Here is a 27,954-nt window from a genome sequence, read left to right as displayed (position 1 = left end):
AACATACAACATAGAATAAACCCACTAAAATCTGTACATCTAAACAAACTAAGCAAAAGAGAGGACCCTAACTAAAATGGTCAATCCCCATCCTGAAAGGCAAAGAAGATGGACATCAGAAGAAAAAGAAAACAGGAAACAACCTAGGAACCTGATACAGAGGGCCTCTGAAAGCCAGAAGAAAACAGGAAACAACCTCAGAACCTGCCACAGAGGGCCTCTGAAATCCTTTGCCATGCAGACTGTCAAAGCAGATGCTGAGCCTGATGGCCAACTGATGGGCAGAGTGAATGGAATTTTATGTAAGAAGTGGGAAATATTAAGAGGACAGGAACTCCACAAGGAGAGCAACAGAACAAGATAATTTGAACACAGGGAACTTCCCAGAGACTCATACCCAACCAAGGACTATCTGTGGAGATAAACTAGAACCCTGACAATGCAGGCACTACTGATTAGAACTGATAGACTAAGATCAGAAAGAAGAGGAGGACCTCCCTTATCAGTGGACTTGGGGAGGGGCATGCATGCATAAAGGGGGGAAGGGTGGGACAGGGAGGGGAGGAGAGAGGGGCTTATGGGGGGATACAAAATGAATAAAGTGTAATTAATAAAAGTTTAAAAAAAGTTTCCTGGTAGAATTTTTGGGGTCACCCAGATATACTATCATATCATTTGCAAAGAGTTATACTTTGACGTCTTCCTTTCTGATTTGTATTCCCTTTATTTCCATTAATTGTCTTACTGCTCTAACAAGGACTTCAAGAACTATGTTGAAGAGGTATGGAGAGAGTGGACAGCCTTGCCTTGTCCCTGATTTTAGTGGGATTGATTTCAATTTCTCTCCATTGAGTTTGATGTTGGCTATAGGCTTGTTGTACATTGCCTTTCCTATATTTAGGCATATGCCTTGTATCCCTGATATCCCCAAGACATTAAAGATCAATGGGTGTTAGATTTTGTCAAATGCTTTTTCAGCATCTAAGGAGATGATCATGTGGTTTTTCTCCTTCAGTTTGTTTATACGGTAGATCACATTGATGGATTTCCATATATTGAACCATCCCTGCATGCCCAGAATGAAGTCTACTTGGTTGTAGTGGATGATATCTTTGATGTGTTCTTGTATTCCACAAAACAAAACAAGTGCCTACAGATTGGGAAAGAATCTTCACCAACACTATATCTGACAGAAGGCTAATATCCAGTATATATAAAGAACTCAAGAAGTAAAACAGCAAGAAATCAAGTAATCCAATTAAAAAATGGGGTACAGAGCTAAACAGTGAATTTTCAATAGAGGACTATTGAATGACAGAGAACCACTTAAAGAAATGTTCAAAGTCTGTTGGAAGTGATGATTAATATTTACTCTTGATATATCTTCTCATAAAGCTGCTGTTAACCCTAAACCAAATCACTACACAGAGACTATGATTTGTTTAATTAACCTAGAACACAATGCTGGGCAATAGTTATTCCATCCTAAACTTCCAAGCCCTCATAGTTTCCTAACATTTAAATTTCCCACATTATACTTGCTTTTAGTGATATATTAGGTCTAGTCCATCTCTTCATGTCGTTCCAAGATCTCTCCTCCTGCCTCTGTTCTCCCAGCTCTCCTCTGCTTCCCTCCTTTGCCTCCCACCTTCCTGTTCTCTGGCTCCTCCCTCACTTCCTGCTTCCTTTCCCTTGTTCAACATTGTGACTAGTTGCTTTATTTTGACATGTTTACACAAAGTTGAGACTGGTGATCCTTAGAATAAGTATCACAATGCAATGTCCCGATTGAAACCAGAGTGGGGGAGAGAAATCAGCATTTCAAAAAAACATAATAAAATGCAAATCAAAACGACCCTGAGCTTTCACCTTACACCCATCAGGATGGTTGAAATGAAAGATTCAAGTGACAACACATGTTGGAGAGGATGTGGAAAAAGCATTCCCACATGCTGGTAGGAATGTAAACTTGTACAACCACTTTGGAAATCAATCTGGTGCTTTTTCAGACAATTAGGAATAGCACTTCCTCAAGATCCACCTATACCACTCCTAGGCATATATCCAAAAGACATTCAAGTATACAATAAGGACATCTGCTCAATCATGTTTGTAGCAGCGTTATTTGTAATAGCCAGAAGCTGGAAACAGCCCAGATGCCCCTCAGTTGAGGAATGGATACAGGAATTGTGGTACATCTACACAGTGGACTATTACCCAGAAATAAAAAACAAGGAAATCATGAAAGTTGTAGGTAAATGGCTGGAAAAGATCATCCTGAGTAAGGTATCTCAAAAGCAGAAAGACAAACAGGGTATATACTCACTCATAAGTAGATATTATACATATAATATAGGATAACATACTAAAATCTGTACACTTAAGGAAGCTTATCAAGAAGGAGGACTCTGGCTAAGAGGCACAATCTCTATTTCGAAAGGCAAAGAGGATGGACATCAGAGGAAGGAGAAAACAGGGAATAGGACAGGAGCCTACCACAGAGGGCCTCTGAAAGGCTCTACCCTGCAGGGTATCAAGGAAGATCCTGAGACTCAGCCAAACTTTGGGCAGAGTACAGGGACTCATGAAAGAAGTGGGAGATAGTAAGGCCTGGAGAGAACAGGAGCTCCACATGGAGAACAACAGATCTTTTCTGAAACTGGTACTCCAGCCAAGGACCACTCAAGAGGATGGCCTGGAACTCTGCACAGAAGTAGCCCATGACAGTTCAGTATCCCAGTTGGTTCACAGAAATAGAGACAGGAACTGTCTCTGACATAAATTAATTGGCCTGCTCTTTGATCACCTCCCCCTTGAGTGAGGAGCAGCCTTACCTGGCCACAGAGGAATACAAAACAGCCACTCCTGATGAGACCTGATAGACTAGGATCAGAATGAAGGGGAGGAAGACCTCCCTTATCAATGGACTGGGGGAGAGGTATGGGTGAGGAAGAAGGAGGGAGGGGAAGATTGGGAGGAGAAGGGGGTGGAAGGTACAGGGGGAGATACAAAGTGAATAAACTAATTAATAAAAATAAAATTAATAAAATTCCAAAATTTTCTTGTTATAGTTTCAATCTCCACATGTCCCCAAAAGTCACACATTGGAATTCTACCACTTTAGAGAAGTGAGAACCTCAGGGAGTATCTGGTAATGAAGACAGAACCTTATGACTAGAATGATCTTCAGGAAAGTGATTCAAAGAACCCATGGGCTTTCATATCATGTGAAACATAGAAATTGTTCTTATTACCTATAAGATACAATAAACATAATGAAATCTATACACCTAAAAAAGATAATCAAGAGAGTGGAAAGGGAGTAAGATGATCAATCCTCATTTAGAAAGACAGATGGGATGTGCATTGAACGTATGACACGAGTCTACTGAGTGCATCTGAAAGACTCTAACCAGCAGTGTTTTCAAAGCAAAGACTCATGACCAAACCTTTGGCAGAGTACAGGGAATCATAAGAAAGAAGGGGAGTTAGTCTGACGGGGAAAGGATAGGAGCTCCACAAGGACCAAATATATGTGGGCACAGGGTCTTTTCTGAGACTGACATTCAACCAAGGACCATGTATGGATATAACCTAGAACCTCTGCTCAGATGTAGCCTGTGGTAGCTCAGTAACCAATTGGTTTCCCATAGTGAGGGGAACAAGGACTATTTCTAACAGGAACTCAATGACTGGCTCTTTGGCCTCCCCACCCCCCAAGGGAGGAGCAGTCCTGTTAGGTCACAGAGGAGGGCTTTGCAGCCAGTCCTGAAGATACCTGATAAAACAGGATCAGATGAATGGGGAGGAGGTCCCCCCTATTAGTGGACTTGGCAAGGGGCACGGTGGAGATGAGGGAGGGAGGGACTGGGAGGGAATGAGGGAGCTGGACACGGCTGGGATACAGAGTTAATAAAATGTAACTGATAAGAAAAAAATAAAATTCAAAAAAAAATAAAGAAATTGTTCTTATTATGATCTTGTAGAAGGACCTTTATCAAATACCGTTTACTAGTATCTTGATCTTAGAACTTCCAGTCTTCAAACTGTGATTAAAAAAATAAATAGTCAAATTGTCAAACAGTGTATGACACTTAATTATAACAGAAGTAGAATAAGACAACAGATATAAGGGTTACTGAAGCCAAAGACAGATAATAAGAAATAGTTTTTTCTTGAAAAGCTTCTTCCTGAAAAAAGTAAGGTGAGTTCAATAAAGTACTGGGTAACAATAAAATGGGAAATTTAGAAGGCAGGCCATACAAACCTTAGTGGTGTTCAGTATGAAATTTTGAGCTGTCACACTTTCAAAAATATGTCCATTATCCATCTAAAAATCTCTGTGCCATCATCTTTGTTTCCTCTTTTGTGGAATGTAGGAACTGAGTGATGCTGTGCACAAATATGCATAACAAAATATTTGTCCCTTACTGATAGAGCACACAATGCTGAAAAGGAACTTCTCTCTCTCCCTGGTGAAGCAGGAAGTCACATGTGAGGTAAAATTGTTTTAAAAAAAAAATCACAGCAGTACCAGTCTCCCTGAGCTTTGGAAGTGCATGTGCAAGAAAAAGAAAGTGCTTTGTGCGTTAAAGGGTATGTCACATCGAATTTTTCCCCATAAAGTCTATTATTCTCTAGAAAACTACATAAAGATCATAGAAAGAGGGTGAGAAACAGACAGACAGATGCACAGAGAGAAAGGCAGGTGGAAGGTAGAGAAGAATAAAAGTAGATATAGGACCTCCAGAAACCTTAAATAAAATATTATTAGGTAAATCGTTCAGTGGAGAAAAAATAAAACATAAGCATGAGGATCTGAGTTCCCACTTAGAATCTACAAAAAATTGAGCCTAGTAGAAAATATCTATAACCTCAGTGCTCAGATGGTAAGATGAAAGGCAGTAAAATGAGAATTCCTGGAAATTTATGAGGCAACCTGCATGGCCTACACTGTGATGAACAAGAGTCGCTAACTCAAACAAGGCAGAATGGCAAGTATTGAGACCTGAATACATGTTCTGGCTTCTATATGTGGGCTGTGGAATATGAGCATCAGAAGTGACACAAAATTGCAAACACAAACTTCTCTCTCTCTCTTTCTCCTCTCTCTTACACACACATATACACCATACACACAAACATCACATGCACACAAAGATATATATATATAGTATACACAAAGATGTATACTATATATATATGTATACTATATATATACTATATATATTCATATATATATATATATATGAATGAAAGACCTTTTAAAATAAACTGAAATTTAAAAGTTTTAAGGTTAGCAGCGACATTGTCTCATCAGGGCATGGAAACTTAAGGAGGACACTGATTAGTCTTAGATGCAATGCACTGAACAAAGCTTTTCCAAGAATCCTCACACTGTAATGTGCGTCTAGTCTGACATCTTCCAGCACCATGACAATGGGTGCAACAAAGAAGGCTGGAGAAGATTCGCAGGAGTAATGTCTCCATAGTGGTTTCATTATATATACATCATATCTATAAAAGCATGCAGTCAGTAGGCTAACAAAGAGCAGGTCACTTTAATATAATACCAGTAAGGGAGTACTCAAGAATGCAAAGGGCTATTTCTGGCTACAGATGAATTTTGTTTAAACTACTGTATCTAACTGATCAAAGAAACTGAGCAAAGAAGAAAAACGGGGTGGAATAGAGACAATAAGAAATCTGTATGGGCATTCACACCTTTTCTGGCAGGTGTTAGCCATATTGGTAAGGATCATGGCTCTAATTTAAAATTTTCTGCCCTTGTGTATTTCAGTTCACTATAACTACTATTTCATTAGTATTGTTTGGCCTTTGAGGTTTGAACTCATTAATATTCTTTAAGGTAAGAATAAAGAAATCAAAAGTGTAGTTCCTGTGGCATCAGAAGCAAACACTCTGTTATATGTTTTGTTTTTTCTTTTCTAACAACCCATATAGAAATTTGGGGCTGGTGGAGCTTCAGTCACTCTCAGATTTCTGAGTCATACCTACCAAAATAACCTCCAGCCTTTCTCTCAAAAGATATTTATAAAATAGTACTTAAAATTGATAAATTACAATAAAATATGAATGATATTATTATAGAATATGAACAATTATTTTTAACACTAGAAGCTTAAATATAAAATCATTCAAAGAGTTATTTTCTTTCTCTGAAGACTTTGAAAGCAACATATGGTCATTTTTCTATTTGTTTATGTTTATTTATTTAAAATAGAATGTCACTCTGTATGTCATGTTATCCTAGAGCTCTCAATATAGTCCACGCTAACCTTGAACTTTATCTTTCTTACTTAGCCTACTTTGTGCTGGAGTTCCAAACATAAGCCATTCACTTCTAAGGGAGATAAAATAGGCATTTTCCAAATAGAAACCACAGGAAGAACTTTTAATAGAATTCAAAGCTACCCCTATCAGTGGACTTGGAGAAGGGCATGGGAGGAGATGAGGGAGGGAGGGTAGGATTGGGAGAGAATGAGGGAGGGGGTTACAGCTGGGATACAAAGTGAATACACTGTAATCAATATAAAAATTAAAGAAATAAAAATAATTAAAAGCTAATTCTTAGTGTACGCATGGGCTGAAACTTCCAGCAGAGATGGATTATTCCTATCACCACCTTTGTCCATGTTTCAGGATAGCATTGCCAAGGAAAGTTGAGACAGATTAAAGAAGTTATTAAAGGGTTTATTTACAAGATATGGATTCTTACTGCAGGTGGTCCTGCAGGCCAAGCACGGAGCCTCAAATGCTCCTACATTGTAATGTGAGATGTTCTAGCCTCCACAGTACTCAACCCCCTGCATCCTGCAAGACATTTGGAGGAGTCTGAGTATGGTAGGATGGAAGAGGAGAAATTCCCACTCCAATTAGTCTCCTCTGATGAAATTGTACCCTGACTGTGAAGCCCTGCTTTCCTCTATTGCTCAGAGAGTGAGTTTTGCATAGCAGCTGAGAGTCTTGAGGAGCTCAGAATGCTGTGGGTAGCACAAAAGACTCAGATGCTGACTACTGAGTATAGGAATTTGTGTATTCCCTTTCTGAATGCTGACCTTTACCCAAGAGTACTTTCTTTTGAAAGTATATAAATAAATTTAATAGCATCAGAGACAAAAAGTATTCTTGAAGCATAGCAGTATCCTTTATCATGATAATACAAAAGTTTCTTTTTCCTCTCCAAATTCACACTAAGTGGTAAGGTTTCAGTTATCTCCTTGGACTTAAGTTACTGCTAAAGCTACTCAGAAAATCAAACTATAATAAATCACATTAATATCCTTCATTTAATAAGAGGAAAAATCAAACAGCATATCTCTGCACAACACCTTACCTGTGTCTCTCTCTGCTGTTACTGACTTGACATGAAGCAATGAATTGTTCTGGGGATATGATCCCCAATCTGCAGAATAAATAACTCAGAAGTATTAAAAGGTAAGGTCTTATGTTAGAGTCCCTGTATCTATATTCTTCCACACATTCTTTCAACCCACTGTTCCTCCATTAACTCTCAGTGGTTGTAACCACACCTCATTGCATCACTGTATATTCAGCTTTCTAGTTAGTTCTTTCTAACAGTATACTTATGAACTACTTAGGCAAAAATAAAACCTGCCAAAGAGTCAAAGTCTAGATGTAAGCAATCTGTTTTATGCTGTAATACAGCATAAAAGCAGGCCAACTATATAGGCTTTGAATCTGTTTGTTTATTTTTGAGGCCCATGTTCTTAGCTCGTATGCTATGTAACCCCTCTTTTTTGAGTAGTTAACATGCTTTATTTCTCTGTATAATTTCCATAATGGAATAAATCAATGTGAAAATGAATCTTGTCATACATGAATATAGTTTCAACTGTCTTGATTAGAGCTACTAAGAGCTACCACAGAATATTTGTTATCATCTATCTATCTCACTATATATCATCTGTGTGTCTATCATCTATATATTTACCTATTTGTATCCCTATTATCTATCATTTCTTATCATCTACACATTTATCTCCATCACCACCTATCTTTAATTGCCTATGCACATCTATCATCTATCCATTTATCTGCCATTTATCTGTAATATGCCTATATTATCTATCCATCTACATGTCTGTATCATTTCTCTGTCATTTGTTAAAATATATCTGTCATTTAACTGTCATCTATCATCTGTTGACTATCATTTGTCTCCATTTATTGTCTATCATCTCTATCATCTATTTTTGTCTATATCTCAATTTATTTTCATCATATATCTATGTGTACCTGTTTTGATAATCTATTTGTCATTGACTGGCCATATATATATCATTCTCTTTAATCATATGTTTATTATTCATATATCATCCACTTATATGTTATTCATCTCTGTTTATAGCAGTCTATGTCTTTTTTTTATATTTTATTCACTTTACATTCTTCCTCCCCTTCCTATCCCACCACCTCTTCTCCCCTCTCCCCTTTTCCTCAGAAAAGAGGAGCTCCCTTTTTCATCTAGCCCAGCTCAACAAGTTGTATCAGGACTAAGTATGTATGCCCTCTTCCCCTGTGGCCTGGCAAAGCAAACCCACCAGTAGAAAGTGATTAAAAGTTGTCAAATGAGTCTATGTCCTATGCAGTCCCCACTTCCCTTAGTAGAGGACCCATGTGAAGCCTAAGCTGCCCATCTGCTTTATCTTTGTAGGTTGTCTACATCCAGTTCCTGCATGGTGCTTGGTTGATGCTTCAATCTCAGCAAGCCCCTCTGGGCCCTGGTTAGTTGGCTCTGTTGGGATTCTTGTGGAGCTCCTGTTTCCCCGTGGTAGTTTTCTCTTTCTTCTCACTTTTCCACAAGATTCCCTACACATTGCCCAGTGTTTGGCCGTGTGTCTTACCATCTGTTTTGAAGCACTGCTTGACAGAGTCTTCCAGAGGACAATTATATCAAGCACTTGTCTGCAAGCTTAGCAGAGTATTCTTTATAGTGTCATGGGTTGGTCTCTGATAGGGTAGCCATTGGTTAGGTATTTCTCTAACCTCTGCTATATCTCCACTATCTTTATCCCTGTACATCTTCTACCATCAGCTCAGGATATAAGGTTAACAATTAATAAATGTAATCTCTTGAAACTAAAAAGACAGTAGGCAGAAGACAGTGTCAATAGAAAGAAATGATGACAGTCTACAGATAAAGAAAAGATCTTCACCAATCTTATATCCGGCAAAAGGATAATATCCAAAATACATAATAAACTCAAGAAATCAAAAACCAATAAACAAAATAACCCAATTAAAAAATGGGGGAGAGAACTAAACAGAATTCTCAAAAGAGGAATATCAAATGGTCGAGAAGCACTTAAAGAAATGCTCAGTATTACAACTTGAGATCAGGGATGGAGATACTGCAGAGGATCTGTTGTTGTACAGGATTGTTTTGGAAATTCTGAGTTTTTTGTTTCTCCATATGAAGTTGAGAATTTTTCTTTCAAGGTCTGTAAAAAATTGTGTTGATATTTTGATGGGAATTGCACTGAATCTGTAGATTGCTTTTGGCAGGATGGTCATTTTCACTATATTAATCCTACAGATCCATGAGCACTGGAGATCTTTCCATCTTCTGATGTCTTCTTCGATTTCTTTCTTCAGAGACTTGAAGTTTTTTTTTTTTCAAACAGGTTTTTCACCTGCTTGGTTAGAGTCACCCCAACGTACCTTATGTTATTAGTGGCTATTGTGAAGGGTGTTGTTTCCTTGATTTCTTTCTTGGCCCTTTTCTCTTGGGTATACAGGAGGGCTTCTGATTTATTTTTTTGAGTTAATTTTGTAACCAGCCACTTTGCTGAAGGTGTTTATCAGCTGAAGGAGTTCTCTGGCTGAGTTTTTGGGGTCTCTCAGGTATACTATCATATCATCTGTGAATAGTGAAACTTTGACTTCTTTCTTTCCAATATGTATCCCCTTGATCTCCCTTATTTGTCTTATTGATCTAGGTAGGACTTCAAGTACTATGTTGAAGAGATATGGGGAGAGTGGACAGCCTTGTTTTGTCCCTGATTTCAATGGGATTGATTTAAGTTTCTCTCCATTGAGTTTGATGTTGGCTAGAGTCTTGCTGTATCTTGCCGTTACTATGTTTAGGTATGTGCCTTGTATCCCTGATTTCTCCAAGACTTTAAACGTGAATGGGTGTTGGATTTTGTCAAATGCTTTTTCGTCATCTAGGGAGATGACCATGTGGTTTTTCTCCGTCATTTTTTTTTCTGTTTGTAAATATGATGGATTACATTGATGGATTTCCATATATTGAACCACTCTTGCTTGGGTGGGATGAAACCTACTTGGTCATGGTGGATGATATTTTTATGTGTTCTTGTATTCGGTTTGCAAGTATTTTATTGAGTATTTTTGCATCAATCTTCATAAGAAAGATAGGTCTGAAGTTCTTTTTTGTTGGGTCTTTGTGTGGTTTAGGTATCAAGGTGATTGTGGTTTCATAGAAAGAGTTTGGTAATGTTCCTTCTGTTTCTATTTTGTAGAATAATTTGAAGAGAATTGGAGTTAGCACTTCTTTGAAGGTCTGGTAGAATTCTGCACTGAAGCCATCTGGCCCTGGGCTTTTTTGGAAGGGATTTCTTTTGGACATATAGGGCTGTTCAATCTTTCTACCTGGTCTTGACTTAATTTTGGTAGATAGAATCTATCAAGAAAGTTGTGTATTTCTTTTAGATTTTCGAACTTTGTGGCATATAGGCATTTGTAGTACGACCTAATAACTGTTTGGATTTCCTCATTGTCTGCAATTTTGTCCCCCTTTTAATTTTTTATTTTGCTGATTTGGATAGTTTCTCTCTGCCTTTTAGTTAGTTTGGCTAAGGGTTTGTCTATCTTGTTAATTTTTTCAATGAACCAGCTTGTGGTTTCATTGATTCTTTGAATTGTTTTATTTGTTTCTAATTGGTTGATTTCAGCCCTGAATTTGATTATTTCCAGCCATCTGCTCCTGCTTGGTATTGACATAGAAAAAGAATGGTAGATCAATGTAACTGAACAGAAGACCCAGAAATAAACCCACACACCTATGAATACTTGATTTTTGACAAAGGAGCCAAAACCATTCAATGAAAAAAAGACAGCATCTTCAACAAATGGTGCTGGTCCAACTGGATGTCCACATGCAGAAAAATGAAAATAGATCCATATTTATCACCCTGCACAAAACTAAAGTCCAAGTGGATCAAAGACCTCAATATAAAACAAGATACACTAAATCGGTTAGAAGAAAAAGTGGGGAAGACCGTAGAACTCATTGGCATAGCAGACAACTTCCTGAACTGAACACCATCAGCACAGGCCCTAAAAGCAACAATCAGTAAATGGGACCTCATGAAACTGAAAAGCTTATGTAAGGCAAAGGACACTGTAGTCAGAACAAAATGACAGCCTACAAATTGGGAAAGGATCTTCACCAACCCAACATCTGACAGAGGGCTGATATCTGGACTATATAAAGAACTAAAAAGTTAAAAGGTAATAATTCAAGCAACCCAATTAAAAAATGGTTAGGGAGCTAAACAGAGAATTCTCTGTAGAAAAATATAGAATGGCAGAAAAACACATAAGGAGATGCTCTATGTCCTTAGCCATCAGAGAGATGCAAATCAAAACAACCTCAGAGATTTCACCTTATACCCATCAGAATGGCTAAGATCAAACCTCAAGGGACAGTGGAGAGGTTGCAGAGAAAGGGGAACCCTCTTCCATTGATGGTGGGAATGTAGACTGGTACAAGCCCTCTGGAAATCAATCTGGCACTTTCTCAGACAATTAGGAACAGTGCTTTCTCAAGACCCAGCTATACCACTCCTAGGCATATATCCAAAAGATATTCAAGTACACAACAAGGACATTTGCTCAACCATGTTTGTAGCAGCTTTATTCGTAATATCCAGAACCTGGAAACAACCCAGATGTCCATCAACAGAGGAATGGATACAGATATTGTGGTACTTTTACACAATGGAATACTACTCAGCAATTAAAAACAAGGAAATAATGAATTTTGCAGGCAAATGGTGAGATCTAGAAAACAAAATCATCCTGAGTGAGATATCCCAGGAGCAGAAAGAGACACATGGTATATACTCACTTGAGTATTTTTGCATCAATCTTCATGAGAGAGATAGGTCTGAAGTTCTTTTTTGTTGGGTCTTTGTGTGGTTTAGGTATCAAGGTGACTGGTTTCATAGAACGAGTTTGGTAATGTTCCTTCTGTTTCTATTTTGTGGAATAATTTGAAGAGAATTGGAGTTAGCACTTCTTTGAAGGTCTGTGGTACTTTGAAGGTAAGTGGGTACTTTTAATAGATAGGATAAAGAAGATAAACAAGAAAGAGGAGCAGGGGTAAGATGATCAATACTCCCCCAGAATGACAAAAGGGATGGACATTGGAAGTAGGAGAAAACAAGAAATAGGCAGGAGCCTACCTCAGAGGGCACCTGAAAGACTCTACCTTGTAGTGTATCAAAGCAGATGTTGAGACCCATAACCAAGCCTTTAGCAGAGTGCAAGGAATCATATGAAAGAAGGTGGAGTTAGTATGACCTAGAAGGAACAGGAGCCACACAAGTTCCAAATATATCTGGGCACAGGGGTCTTCTCTGAGACTGTTTTTCCAAACAATGATCATGCATAGATATAACCTATGACCCCTGCTTAGACATAGTCCATGGTAGCTCAGTATCCAAGTGGGTTCCCTAGTAAGGGGGACAGGAATTGTTTCTGACATGAACTCAATGACTGACTCATTCAGCTTCCCCTCCTCCTCGAGGGAGGAGCAGCCTTACTAGGCCACAGATAAAGACATTGCAGCTGTCCTGAAGATACCTGAAAAACTAGGGCCAGATGGAAGGAGAGGAGGACCTCCCCTCTCAGTGGACTTGGATGGGGGCAGGGAGGATTTGAGGGAAGGAGAGAAGGATTGGGAGGGAAAGAGGGAGAGGGCTACAGCTGGGATACAAGGGAATGTATAAAATTATTTAAAAATAAAAAATATTAAAAAAAATAAATGCTCAACTTCCTTACTCATTAAGGAAATGCAAATCAAAACAACTCTGAGATTCCATCCCACACTGATCAGAATGGTAAAGATCACAATCTCAAGCCACAGCTTATGTTGGAAAGGGTGTGGAGAAAGGGGAAAACTCATCCATTGCTGCTGGGAGTGTAAACTTTCAGAACCACTTCGGAAATCAATTTGGTGCTTTCTCAGAAAATTGTGAATAGCTTTACCTCAAGACACATGTATACCTTTCCTGGGTATATACCCAAAAGACACTACACCATAAAACAAGACACTTATTCAACTATGTTCTTAGCACCTTTATTTGTAATAGCCCGAAACAACCTAGATGTCCCTCAACTGAAAAAATGGATAAAGAAACTGTGGCACATTTATACAATGGAATACTACTTAGTTATTAAAAACAAACAAACAAAAAAAATCATAACATTTGCAGGCAAATGGATGGAACTAGAAAAGATCCTCCTGAGGGAGGTAAACTAGACCCAGAAAGACAAACATAGTGTGTGCTAATTTATAAATGGATTTTAGCCATATAACACAGGATAAGCATATTCCCAGGCACAGACCTAGAGAAGTAACATGGAGGATCCACAGGAGGGTACATAAATCTCACTCTGAAGAAGAGATAGAATAGACAGAGGAAGTAGCTAAAGAGAGGGAACAGGGTAGGAGAGGGAGCACAGAGAGTTAAGAGGGGGTGATCAGACTTAAGGAGAGAGAGGGCAAGAGAACAGAAAGCCTATAGAGAAAAAAGAAATTAAGGGTGGTCGTATCTTTGTGTTTTTTTAATTAATTTTTATTTTTTAATATTAATTACAGGTTATTTACTTTGTATCCCAGCTGTAGCCCCCTCCTTCATTCCCTCCCAATCCCATCCTCCCTTCCTCATCTCCTCCCTGTCCCTTTCCAAATTCACTGCTAGGGGAGGTCCTCCTCTCCTTCCACCTGACCCTAGCTTATCAGGTATCTTCAGGACTGGCTGCAATGTCCTCCTATGTGGTCAAACAAGGCTGTTCTTCCTTAGGGTGACAAGCTAGACACCTAAGTCAGAGTAGGCTCCTTGTAGGATAATGAGGGGTACTCCAGCAGAAAGTCCTTGTAGTAGAGAACATAAAGACTGAAGAGGACACCTCTAACTTGACTAATCTCTTAGCAGAGGGCAGGGAACTTCAAACCAGCCACAAAATTTTGCATCAGTATGTCTTTGTCATTTGGTCTATATCATCTTTCAAAGTATCTATTTTATATGTGTATCTATAAACTATCATCCATCTCTCTATTATTTATCAACCATCTATTATTTATCTCTTGAAGATCAATGTATTTCTCTGTTATCTTCATCATTACCACCACCAGCTATCATTTCCTCTTCCTTACTATTATATAAATGTATGCAGTATTTTATTGAAAGAAGAGTTACTTATGAATTGAGTTAACAAATATTCTTTTGTGAGTATAATGGTTTAGATTTAGACATTTAGATTATTTAGAAAATATATTAATGTTTGAATTTCTAGAATAGATTCAAGTTTAAACATCTGAAAAGAGTTTTGTAATAAGACATACATTTTTTCATATCAAAGATTGAGTCATGTAAAATTAACTTAAATATTTAACATTCATTTTTTAAATTTAATTTTATTTATATATTTATTTATTACAATGTATTCACTTTGTATCCCCTCTGCAGCCCCCTCTCTTGTCTCCTCCAAGTCCCACCCTCATTCCCTCTTCTACCCCTATGCCCTTTCCCTAGTCCCCTGATAGGGGAGGACCTCCTCCCCTTCCATCTGACCCTAGTCTATTAGGTCTCATCAAGGTTGGTTACATCATCTTCCTCTGTGGCCTGGCAAAGCTGAACTCCTCAGGAGGAGGTGATCATGTCAGAGGCAACCCCTGTACCCTTTACTAGGGAAAAAACTTGGAAACTGAGCAGCCTATGGGTTTCCAATGAACAGGGGTATCTATGTTCTTTCCATGCATAGTCCTTGGTTAGAGTTTCAGTTTCTGCAGGACACCCTGGGCCCAGGTATTTTGGCACTGTTTTCCTGTGGAGCACCTGTTACCTCCAGGTCTTTCTCTCTCCCTCTTCTTCCATTAGGATTGGTTCAGTCATTAAAGGCTAGGCTCACAACCAAAGACATTTAATATTCTTAATTTAAAATGCTTTAAAGTACTAAACATATTTCTTCATAATTCAGAAAAAATGCAAATTGAGATCAATGTTACTGCAATAATTTCCACAGAAGAAACAAAATTTGTCCAAGGTTGGTGAGGACAAACTTATACAGTTACCACAGTAGAGGAACACTGTGGCCCCAATTTCTACAGTATACATATTACTCTTTGACCTTACCAGCTCTATGAGGGCAGGGAAGAGATCCCTATGTCTCTGGCCAAAAGTATTGACTCAGTCATGCAGGAAGATGCGGTAGAGCATTGATTCACAGAACTGTTGTTTTAGCAATATTTAATTCCTCTCTAAATACCTTTCTGTTCTGATCTCTTTATTTTTTGCCACATTGGTGCATTTTTCATTATTAGCCATTATTTCTCTATAAGAAATATAAATAAGTCTAAGCAGACTAACAATTCATATGCCTTCTGTTTTTTTCTCATTCTCAGGAGACAATGGCATTGTGCTAGCCTGTGACTCGGTGAGAAGGGTCACTGCCAAAATATTGATGTTTTATAAGTGCATGAAAGGGTGCCAAACACATCATAATCACTCAAAAAAAAAAGTAGTGGAATGCAGAATAACCCACTATTCCTCCTGGGTCATGTTACACCCCGTATGAAACTTGGAGATTTCTCATATTAGAAATGTCTTGCTGTATATGATAAATAAGTCTCTTCCTGACATTCTGCAGTCCAGGTCTCACCAAATCTGAATGACCATGCTAACCCGGTATTAATTCTTGAAGGTATTAGGATAGTAATCTGTATGTTTTATCCTTCCTTCCAGCACAGAAAATCACTTGGAAGCTTTTCTCCATAGACTACCATATCTGGGCCCATTTAGATCCGAGTTAAAGAAATTATCTCCCAGTTTAGGGAGAATAAAAGATTTACTTTACAGTCCCAGAAACAATTTAAAGCAAATAAGGGCAACATACACAAACACTCATATCTGCTTCAGGATTATGAAGTACCTCTGGGAAGCTTAAAGGATATCACTGTTGTCTCTCAGTTGCATGGTCTGTGTTTAGTGGTTATCCTAATGCCAAGCATAGAATGGAGTGAGTGCTGTAAAATTTGAATGATCAAATGAATGGATTGCTTCTGCTGTGGAGGAGAGTCAGCTATACTGAACAGCTTTTCAGAACTGCTTTTTTTTTTTTTTAAACTGCTGACTCACTAGCCTATCTTTGCTTTAGAATTTAAAATTCCCAAGAAAAGAATCTGGTTGACCCAGCTCTCTCTGTTGTCTAATCATTTCTTCCTGCATGGCTGGAATTATGTAACATGTCTGGTAAAAAGGCAGATGAAAGAAAAGAGACAGTTTTCGAGCAGAAACCTAAGATGTGTCTGCTAAAACTGTGATTAAATGGTCACCAAAGCTCTTCCAGATATTTATATCCCTGGGTTTTTTTTGTGGTCTAATTGATACTTTACCCATCAGAGGAGACCATTTCTTGTTGCTTATATCTGTGCAGGAATTGTGACTTCCTCTGAGTAACAAGGTCTCAAGTGGACTTGAGTGTGTTGCCCATTATGGGGGGAATATCCTTTACTTGTTAGATACAGGATGTCCTAAATCAGTAAACAATTATTGCTAGACATGAGAGCCAAATTATGCTGACCCTCTAGGTCCTAGTAAAGCTTGTGTTACTTTTGATACATGAATGGCCATGAGTATTATCACCAAATATACAGCGGAACACAAAATGGCTTAGGTTTTAGACCTTTATACTTTTAGGTAACTTATTATGGAGAAATTGATAATTGATGTAGTTTTTATAATATTTAGCAGTTTTCTTTGTTCTTTAATTGATAGTAAAAGTTAAGACTTGAATTGACATCAAAGACTGCGTTAATAAGTTAACTACTTAACAACATTTTAATGCCAATAAGGCTTAAAAGAGAAAGAAATGCCCTGGGAAGGACTTCTCATTTTCTCGTCCCTACCAAGCTATTGCTTAGATAACAGACAGGCAGTGTCACACCCAGTTTATGTAGTACTGGGAAGCAAACCCAGGTCTACTTGCAAGGTAGACAAGCACTCTACCAGCTGCCATTTCCAGCTCTGGAATATCCTTTTAATATTCCACAAAACTAGGGCACATTAGGATATACAGTGAAAAGTCTGGAGGAAAGGTTAGCCTTACACTCCAGTTATGGAAAGAAGACAGTAAAATCCCAGGAAGGGGTGCAGAGACTTGTAGGACCCTGCTGTTAAGGTCAAAGCATGGCATTACCAGATAGACCCTGAGATCAGTGCTAGAATGATGGGTTCCCTTCCTCTGGGTTCTTTCCTCTTTGCCTGATCTAGGGAAAACCCAGATACTCTAAGGAGTAGCCCATAGCACTCAGAGAGATTACAGGCCCAATCATTTCCTGATAAGAAACCTGTTCAGTGTGAACCTGGGGATTGGAGGAAATACCCTTCCTATGCTAATGAGATCTCTTGGTACTTTAGCTTTCAACCAATGATCTTTTTTTGTACCTGGAGTTCTTCCCTCACCCATAGGATAATTAAGTACTGCATTTCCCTTCTTATGATATGACTGTGCTGCTGCCCCATCTAATCAAACACATTCGTTGCACAAACCCCTCCTAGTGCCCAAGATTTATGATGTCTCTGATTCATGAAATAAACTCTTGCTCTCTCACTCAACTCCTCTACCATGACCATCTGAGACTCACTGAACTTTTGATTTTGAATGTCTAATCAGGTTTGCTCAAGGCACAAGCTCCCACTTTGATCCTGCCACTGCTTTCAGACAGGCTTGCATCTTCAGGGTTTTGGTTGTTTGCCAAGTCAGGCTTCCAAGGTTGCAGCTCCAAGAACCCTGCTGCTGCCTGGCTTGGGACCAGCAGTTTAGTTAAAAGAACTATAACTCTCCTGGAGCTGTCATTTTATATTGTTTTGTTTTTAATTTTAATTTTAATTTATTCATTTTATACCCCAGTCACCACCCCCTACCTCCTTCCCTCCTTGTCCCACCCTCCTCACAGTTTCCCCCTTTCCACCCTCTCCTCAGAGAAGGGGAGCACTCCCATACCCCAGAATATCAAGTCCAATAAAGACTGACAGAATCCTCTTCCCCTGTGGCCTGGCAAGATAGCCCTACCAAAGGAAAGTAACCTAAAAGTAGGCAACAAAGTCCATGTCTGGATCAGTCCCCATTCTTCTTACTACAGGACCCATATGAGGAAAGAGCTGCCAATTGGCTACATCCGTGTAGGGGGCCAGTCTATGTATGGTCTTTGGTTGGTGCTTCAGTCTCCACAGACACCCTTGGGCCCTGGTTATTTGACTCTGTTGGTCTTCTTGAGGTGCTCCGGTCCCCTGAAAGGTCCTTCTATCCTTCCCCTAACTCTTCACAAGACTCCGTGAACTCACCCAATGTTTGGTTTTGGGTCTCTGCATCTGTTTCCATCAGGAGTTGGGTGGAGCCTTTCCCAAGACAGCTATGCTAGGCTCCCATCTACAAGCATAAAGGAGTATTGTTAATCTTGTCAGGACGTAAATATCTTTCATGGGATGAGTCTCGGGTTTCTTGGTCATTTTAAAAGAACTATACTACTTGTTGCAGAGAAAATCCTTTTCTCCTGCACCTCTGGCTGAACTGGAGATCTTCTGACGTGGAAATCTTCTTCTGTGTCCTGCCCTTCCAAAAGAAGCATAACAACAGGGACTCACAAACTGAAGTTTGGCAATTTCCAGCCTTCACTCTGCAATTCACCATCTGTTCTTTTAAGCCTTTCTTTGCCTTCTCCAGTAAAGTATTCATCAGAAACTATCCCACACTCCATTCTTCCATGTGAAACCCTTCTTTTGAAACACACAAAGAAATCTCTTTGTCATTCTGATCCACATGGACAAGCATCACAGAGCAGCAAGTGACTGCCAAGAATAGAGTGTTGGCTGTGATGACTCCATCTATCTATGGTAAAAGCCTGCCTCTGCTGCAATGGCTTATTCATTAGAATCAGGGTGCATAGGAAAACCACAGCCTTTCACACAGTCTGGATATTTGCATAAAGCCCCAATCTTTCAGCAGCGATGCTTTCTTTGGTCCAGCTGTGTTTTCCTGAGTAGTCAGACATGATAAGTTCCTTTAACACATTAAGAACAAAATAGGAGTGATAGCTTATATAAAAGGAGTTTGTGAGGATATTTGAAAGCACGACTCACAAGTAATGGTAGAAGTGCTTCAGTGAGACATACCTAGATTTGAAATGAGTTCTCTCTAGCACTTGGGCAAGTTACATACCATTCCTAATCTCTGTTTTTTTCATCTATGAACTGGAGATTATTAAAATTGTCTACCTTGTGCAAAATATAATACTTAACACAGTCTCTAGCTCAGTAAACAGCCAGTGTTGTTATTAATGAATTTATTATTGCAAAGAATTCCTAGTTTCCTTAAAGTTTTATTCATTCATTCAACAAATATCTGAACCTTTTTTCTATGTGTCTGTCATGGTGTTAGATACTGAAGATATGGACAAGAGTAACACATTGCTATTCTGTTCAGAGTTCTCTTTATAATAAGGAGGAAAGCAAACTGACAATGCCCCTAGCTAAGTGCAGAGGCTCTGACAATGGGTATCTAATGTAAAAGGAACACAGGATTGCACATGGAGAGGACTGCTTCCAGAAGATGTGGCTCTGCAACTGAGTACCTAAAGGTTTAATTTCGGTATAGAGGAAATGTAGATGTAGGATGTAGATGGTAGGAAATGTTTCTTTCTTTCTTTCTTTCTTTCTTTCTTTCTTTCTTTCTTTCTTTCTTTCTTTCTTTCTTTCCTTTTCTTCTTTTTTTGTCCTTTAATTTGCTTGGATTTTTAAAAAATTTTTTATAATTTATTCATTTTCATCTTGATTGTAGCCCCCTCCCTCAACTTCTCCCAGTCCCACTCTCCCTCCCTATTTCCCCTACCCCCTTCCCCTAGTCCACTGAAATGAGGAGTTCTCCTCCACTGCTGTCTGCCCCTAGCTTACTAAGTCTCATTAAGACTGCCTGAATCCTTTCCTCTGTGGCCTGGCAAGACCAGTTCAGTATAGGGAAGTGATCAAAGAGTAGGCCACCAAGTTTATAACAGAGGCAACCCCTGCTCCCTTTACTTGGGTACCCACATGTAGACTGAGCTGTCTATCGGTTACATCTGAGTAGGAGGTCTTGGTCATCTCCATGCATGGTCCTTGGTTGGTGCATCAGTCTCCAAAGCACAGGACTTCCTGTGCTCAGACTTTTTAATTTTGTTGGTCTCCTTTTAGAGCTCATATCCCTTATGTGTCCTTCTACTCCTCACCTCCTTCTTCTATAAAATCTCCTGCATTCTGCTCAAAGTTTGGCTATGAGTCTCAACATCTGCTTTGATCCCCTATTGGGTGAAGCCTTTCAGAGGACCCTCTGTCTTAGGCTCCCATCCTGTTCCCTTTCTTCCACCGCTTTTGGTATCTATCCTTTTTGTCATTCTGAATGAGATTTAAGCATCCTCCCTAGGGTCCTCCTTGTTTTTTAGCTCATAGATAACATTTCATATCTAAAAATTGTTTAGAAAATACAGTAAGAAATAGACAATAATGCCTTATCAGGGAGACAATCAGTTTGAGAAAAGCATAAACTCAAGAAGATCATGATTGAAGGTTGCAAAGTTTACATAGCCAGGCAGAGTAAGAATGGACAGCCACAGAGTCTTGATAAGATGAAAGCCTTTATCCCATGCAGAAAAGGTTGGCATTTAATTTAAGGGATTATGGAGATTATTAAAGGATTCTAAATGGGTGCATAATTGTGAAATTGTTTTGGCAGAAGTACAGAGCTTAAAGTGTGGCATGGGAGTAAAGAAATGAAGCTGGATGACACAGCTAGAGTGCCTAACTCCTTAGAAATCTTCCTAGCATCCAGGCCAGGTTTCTACTGCACTTCTCTGTTCTTCCACTGGACCCTAAGACAAGAGAAATTAACTGACACAAATTTTTTGCTCTGCTTCACAGGACTTTGGATAGAATAATTGCCCACCACACACACACACACACATACACACACACACACACACACACACACACACACACCCATAGAGGATATTTTTTGAATGTCTGAAAAGATCAAGTCACACAAGTTTGTTCTTCAGACAGCTTCAATGAGAAGTGTGTTACTATCAGTGTTAGCCAATATTTCAAGGTATTATTCTCCCAAAAATGAACCAGAAAAAATATAAAACACCCAATTTTTGAGCTATACTAAAATTATTGATTGTTCATCTGAAATTATGTTTTGCCCTATGGCTTTTATTTTATTTGTAAAAATCCTCCCAATACTGGATAAGTCATATGGTTTGGTTTGAAAGCATCCTCAAATCTCATATGTGAGAACCTGAATCTTTAGTGAACACTCTTAAAAGTAGGGGTCCTTCAGAGGTACTTAGGATCACAGAAGGTTCTGCTTTCATGGGTGGATCCACATACTGATCAGGGGAAACAGTTTCTGTAGTAAGAACAATTTTGGTCCACACTTGCCATCTTGCTCATTTGATGACTTCTGCCCAACAACATGGAAACATGTTACACTAAGCCTGTCACCAGATGTCAGTGTTATATTTCCCAACATCCAGAACTGTGGGAAAATGTATTTATGTCCTTTACAAAAGACCCTTCTGGGTACTCTACTATATTAGCATAAAAACTAGGAGACTAAGCAAGAATGCTGAGCTAACACTGTCTGTCTGAATAAAAGGTTCTCACCTTTGTCCTCCTGGATCCTTTATTATGTCTACGTGACACCTGACTCTGAGTGCTTCCTTTCTACTTCAGAATGAATAATCTCACATTTCCAAAACATATCTTGACATATTACATGATATGTGAACTAGAATCCAGAATATTTTAAATTCTACCATTTAGGAATCTGATATAAGTATTCTCTGAATGTCACTTCTAGCATTTATAAAAGTAGAATAATAATATTTCATATTGTTATGGCAAAAAACTATAAATAATACAGCAAAGCAGATCACATGAGGCCTGAAATACTGACAATCCATTCCAAACATTTATTCTATACTATAATGACACTGGTACTTTCTTTCCAAGTGGGGTTTAAGGTTTGAAGTATGAATGCTTGGAAAAATTTAACACAAGAAGACAGTGAAAAATGTGGCATATTTAGACTATTTAGGGCACTCAGTCACTGAACTTTTAACTTTCCCTCATACATTCTTGTGCTATTTTTGGATAAGCCAGTAAATGCTTATGTGTATACATGCATACATGCATTACCATGGCAAACACAGAAAGTGCAAGGACAGAAATAGAGAAACAATGCAAAAAAATAGATAAAATAAAAATCAAATAGAATAGTTGCCATATCCCTCATCAGTGGGTATATCTTGGTACCCAATTTATGTCTGTCTCCTCTGAAGAACTACCTCTCTGTCCACATTGTTTACCAAGCATTAATAGTTTGTGCCTCATTTAGCTCTCCAACACATCTCCAAAGTACCATGCTACTGTCTCCTGTATTACTGCTGCCAGAATGGTGTCATGGTGGTTGGCATAGGTGGAAGCAAGCAAGCTTCTGGCAACAGCCATCTATTCTCATCGCACACTTCTACCCTGGAAGACTGCCCTTCCCTTTGGTTTCCTCGTCTGCTCATTCCTAAACTCTCTGGGATCCATTCCCAATTCTGGATCACACTTGATGGAAATAGGAAGGCTGCTGGGAGTACTGACCCACTAGCTCAAGAGGTATAAAATCTGTCTGTTGAGTCAAATGTCTCAGCAATCCTGGCACTGTCTTATATCAGCTCTAATAACAACTCCTGCATGTTTAACCCTGCTGTCTGACCCAGAGTTTATTTCCATCCCTAAAACAGGAACACTACCTATTACCCACTATCCACTTATACTTTGCAATCTTGCCTGACTTACCCCTACCACATAATATGAATTTCTGTCTTTTTTGGGCAGTTCTTGTATGAGATATGTGAGGTGTATCATCATATTCAAGTTTCATCATGGCCAAATTAGGTCAGTGCAGTCTTTTCTATCTCTATAGGAAAAAATGAAGGGTCACAGTGGTCAATTACTCTAAATCATAGAAGTAGGAATTGAAACTTCAATATCCAAACTCTTTTTCTTTGGGCTGAATTTACTTTTAGTTCACCTGAAATTCACAGTGTGCCAACTCACACAGTCAGATCTGCTGCCCATATGACCATGTACATTGGCACTGTCTACCATAAGGAATTATCATGGTCTTGAGCCAAGTTTCTTTCCCCAATAACCCACAGAAAACTGGCTTGGAGTTCTCCGCTCCATTGATCACTCTTGTTTCTTGGCCAGTTTGCCAACCCAATCCTCTATATCCCCTTTTTAATTTTGTATTGATCTGCTGCTAATCTTCTCCAATAGCTCTTAGCTACAGCTTGTTAGAAATGTTCATTGACAACCCTGAATTAGACTGAGGTCTAGTAACAGGGGCTGGTCTCCAAAGCCAAGGCAAAAAATAAAAGTCAGACTCCCAAATTACAGGAAAGAGGTGTCTGTCTGAAGAAGTGTCTGTCTGAAGAAAGGCTCTGACCCAAAGGGATAGAAAAGAGATGGGGAGATGGCTTTAAAGTTAAGGAATTGTGAGAAGCTAAAGGCTGAGACTGTAATGTCACAAGATAGACAGGACATGACAAATTTCTATGGTATAAGGATTATATAGGACACTTGGGGCTTGACTCATTTGTAAAGAAATCCACCCTACAAAACATAGTGCCATTGGCTTTTGAAATTAGTACCAGGAAGTATAGAGCCAAAGGCCACAGAGGAATTCTCCATTTTGATCCATGACAAACTCAATCCTAAAAGGCAGAGTTGTATGAAGGTTTAATGCACTAAATCCTGTGGTTCTTGTGACCCAGTCACCTGCATCAATAGGACCATGTTGTACAGCTTGTAGTACTGGACTGCTGCCTGATGTATGTAGAACAGAGGGTTCTATAAAGGGACAGATAAAATGTACTATTAGCAGCACAATTTCAGTGAAACAGAAATTATGCCATGAAAAGTTAATTGCTACGTTATTCACTAATCAGCCTTACCATAGAGAGTACTGCAACAGATTATACAGCAGCCAAGATTAGGCAACAGTAACTTCTAGAAAGCTACAAAATTGAAACCTACATAGACCATAGTTGGCTGAGTTATGGCAGGCCATGTGACACCATGTAGGGGAAAAGAATCATTCTAGTTGGGTTGGTCCCTGGAGAGATATATGAAAACTACAAGTTCTTTTGACACCATATCTGAATTAAACTCAATCAACTCAGTTACACTAATCAGTAAAAAAATATATATCTGCATATATACACATATGTGTATTATTATATAGTAATATATACATATGCATGCACACACACATAGGCAGATTTTTGGTGGGCTATTAGGCATCAAAAATTCAAAGATGTTTGTTTAGTATTAAGGTCCGTTTCAATTCCTGAATCTAGAATTAACATTAGTTTGCCTTTGATTAGTTACCTAATTTCTTCGAGTTTCACTTACAAACTATTTACAGTAAGAATAAAATAATGGATCCAGTAATAATGTCAGAGTATTAAATATAGTCCCTATATCGTGTCTTCTAGTGTTTGGCATACACTAGGTCTTTGTTAACAGGCTTAAGACAAAGAAAAAATTTTAAATGTTTTATAAGAAAAACAGAAACAAAATTATGAGGAATTTAATAAGAACTGATATTGCTTTGCAAAGATAATACACACTTCCATGTGACACAGTTCTGGAACTATGAGTTTTGCAGATGAGAAATCACAGCAGTTGTTCAAAATACTGCTGAGTGAGTTAAAGGTGTGACAACGTGGAATTTTTAAGAAGAGAAGTGGTATTTATCTGTCTGGAAAATAATTTAAGAACAAAAAGTTAGAGAAGCCACATTGGGCACACAGTCTTGCACTGCCTTCAGAGCTGGTTCACTCATAGCATAGACAGATGAAGCTGTTGGAAATTTATATGTAAGGAAATTTATTTGGAGTTAGCAGAGGTATGAAGTTAGCAGACTTATGTAAGGGAAGGCCAAAGGCAGGGACTCCTCACCAATATTCTCAAACAACTCAGTCTACTCAGACAATCCAGTGTAGACTCTAAATAAGAGAGCAGGCTCACCTAAAAGAGCAACATATTTTACAAAAGAAATGCTAAAACTGAAGAGTTAAGTTTACATTCTCACCAGCAGTGGAGGAGGGTTCCCCTTTCTTCACTTTCTCTCTAGTATGTGTTGTCACTTGAGTTTTTGATCTTAGCCATTCTGATGGATAAAAGGGTCTCAGGGTCCTTTTTGATTTGCATTTCCCTGATGACTAAGGACATTGAGCATTTCTTTAAGTGTTTCTCTGCCATTCGATATTCCTCTATTAAGAATTCTCAACATCAGACTCAATGGAGAGAAACTTAAATCAATCCCACTGAAATCAGGGACAAGACAAGGCTGCCCACTCTCTCCATAACTCTTCAACATAGTACTTGAAGTCCTAGCCAGAGCAATAAGACAACTAAAGGAGATCAAGGGGATGCAAATCGGAAAGGAAGAGGTCAAAGTGTCACTATTTGCAGATGATATGATAGTATATATAAGCGACCCCAAAAATTCAACCGGAGAACTCCTCCAGCTGATAAACACCTTCAGCAAAGTGGCAGGATACAAAATCAACTCAAAAAAATCAGAAGCCCTCCTGTATACCAAAGACAAAAGGGCCGAGAAAGAAATTAGGGAAACAACACCCTTCACAATAGCCACTAATAACATAAAGTATCTTGGGGTGACACTAACCAAGCAAGTGAAAGACCTGTTTGAGAAAAACTTCCACTCTCTGAAGAAAGAAATTGAAGAAGATCTCAGAAGATGGAAAGATCTCCCGTGCTCATGGATTGGTAGGATTAACATTGTGAAAATGGCCATCCTGCCAAAAGCAATCTACAGATTCAATGCAATTCCCATCAAAATACCAACTCAATTCTTTACAGACCTTGAAAAAAAGATTCTCAGCTTCATATGGAGAAACAAAAAACCCAGAATCTCCAAAACAATCCTGTACAACAACAGATCATCTGGAGGTATCTCTATCCCCGATCTCAAGTTGTACTACAGAGCAATAGTGATAAAAACTGCATGGTATTGGCGTAAAAACAGAAAGGAGGATCAATGGAACTGCATAGAAGACCCAGAAATAAACCTACACACCTATGAATACTCGATTTTTGACAAAGAAGCCAAAACCATGCAATGGAAAAAAGACTGCATCTTCAACAAATGGTGCTGGTTCAACTGGATGTCCACATGCAGAAAAATGAAAATAGATCTATATTTATCACCCTGCACAAAACTAAAGTCCAAGTGGATCAAAGACCTCAACATAAAACCAGATACTCTAAATCTGTTAGAAGAAAAAGTGGGGAATAGCCTAGAACTCATTGGCACAGGAGACAACTTCCTGAACAGAGCACCAACAGCACAGGCTCTAAGAGCAACAATCAATAAATGGGACCTCATGAAACTGAAAAGCTTCTGTAAAGCAAAGGACACTGTCATCAAAACAAAACGCCTGCCTACAGATTGGGAAAGAATCTTCACTAACCCTTTATCTGACAGAGGACTAATATCCAGTATATACAAAGAACTAAAGAAGCTGAAAAGCAGCAAACCAAGTAATCCACTTAAAAAATGGGGAACAGAGCTAAAGAGAGAATTCTCTGTAGAGGAATATCGAATGGCAGAGAAACACTTAAAGAAATGCTCATCCTCATTAGCCATCAGGGAAATGCAAATCAAAACGACCCTGAGATATCACCTTACACCCATCAGAATGGCCAAAATGAAAAACTCAAGGGACAACACATGCTGGAGAGGTTGTGGAGAAAGGGGAACCCTCCTCCACTGCTGGTGGGAATGTAAACTGATACAACCACTCTGGAAATCTATCTGGCGCTTTCTAAGACAATTAGGAATAGTGCTTCCTCAAGACCCAGCTATACCACTGCTAGGTATATACCCAAAGTTTGCTCAAGTACACAAAAGGGATATTTGCTCAAACATGTTTATAGCAGCTTTGTTTGTAATATCCAGAACCTGGAAACAACCCAGATGTCCATCAACGGAGGAATGGATACAGAAATTGTGGTATTTTTACACAATGGAATACTACTCAGCAATCAAAAAGGAGGAAATCATGAAATTTGCAGGCTAATGGTGGGATCTAGAAAAGATCATCCTGAGTGAAATATCCCAGAAGGAGAAAGACAAACACGGTATATACTCACTTATATAAACCTATAAGATATGATAAACATAATGAAATCTATACACCTAAAAATATAATCAAGAGAGCAGACATGGGGTAAGATTATCAATCCTCGTTTAGAAAGGCAGATGGGATGCGCATTGAACATTGACAGAAGTCTACTGAGCGCATTTGAAAGACTCTAACTAGCAGTGTTTTCAAAGCAAAGACTCATGACCAAACCTTTGGCAGAGTACAGAGAATCATATGAAAGAAGGGGAGTTAGTCTGATGAGGAAAGGATAGGAGCTCCACAAGAACCAAATAAATCTGGAAACAGAGTCTTTTCTGAGACTGACATGCAACCAAGGACCATGTATGAATGTAACCTAGAACCTCTGCTCAGATGTAGTCTGTGGTAGCTCAGTA

The sequence above is a fragment of the Psammomys obesus genome, unplaced genomic scaffold (assembly GCF_907164565.1).
Source record: "Psammomys obesus unplaced genomic scaffold, mPsaObe1.curated_primary_1811, whole genome shotgun sequence".
Taxonomy (NCBI): Eukaryota; Metazoa; Chordata; class Mammalia; order Rodentia; family Muridae; genus Psammomys; species Psammomys obesus.
Note: the sequence above shows the minus strand (reverse complement) of the source record.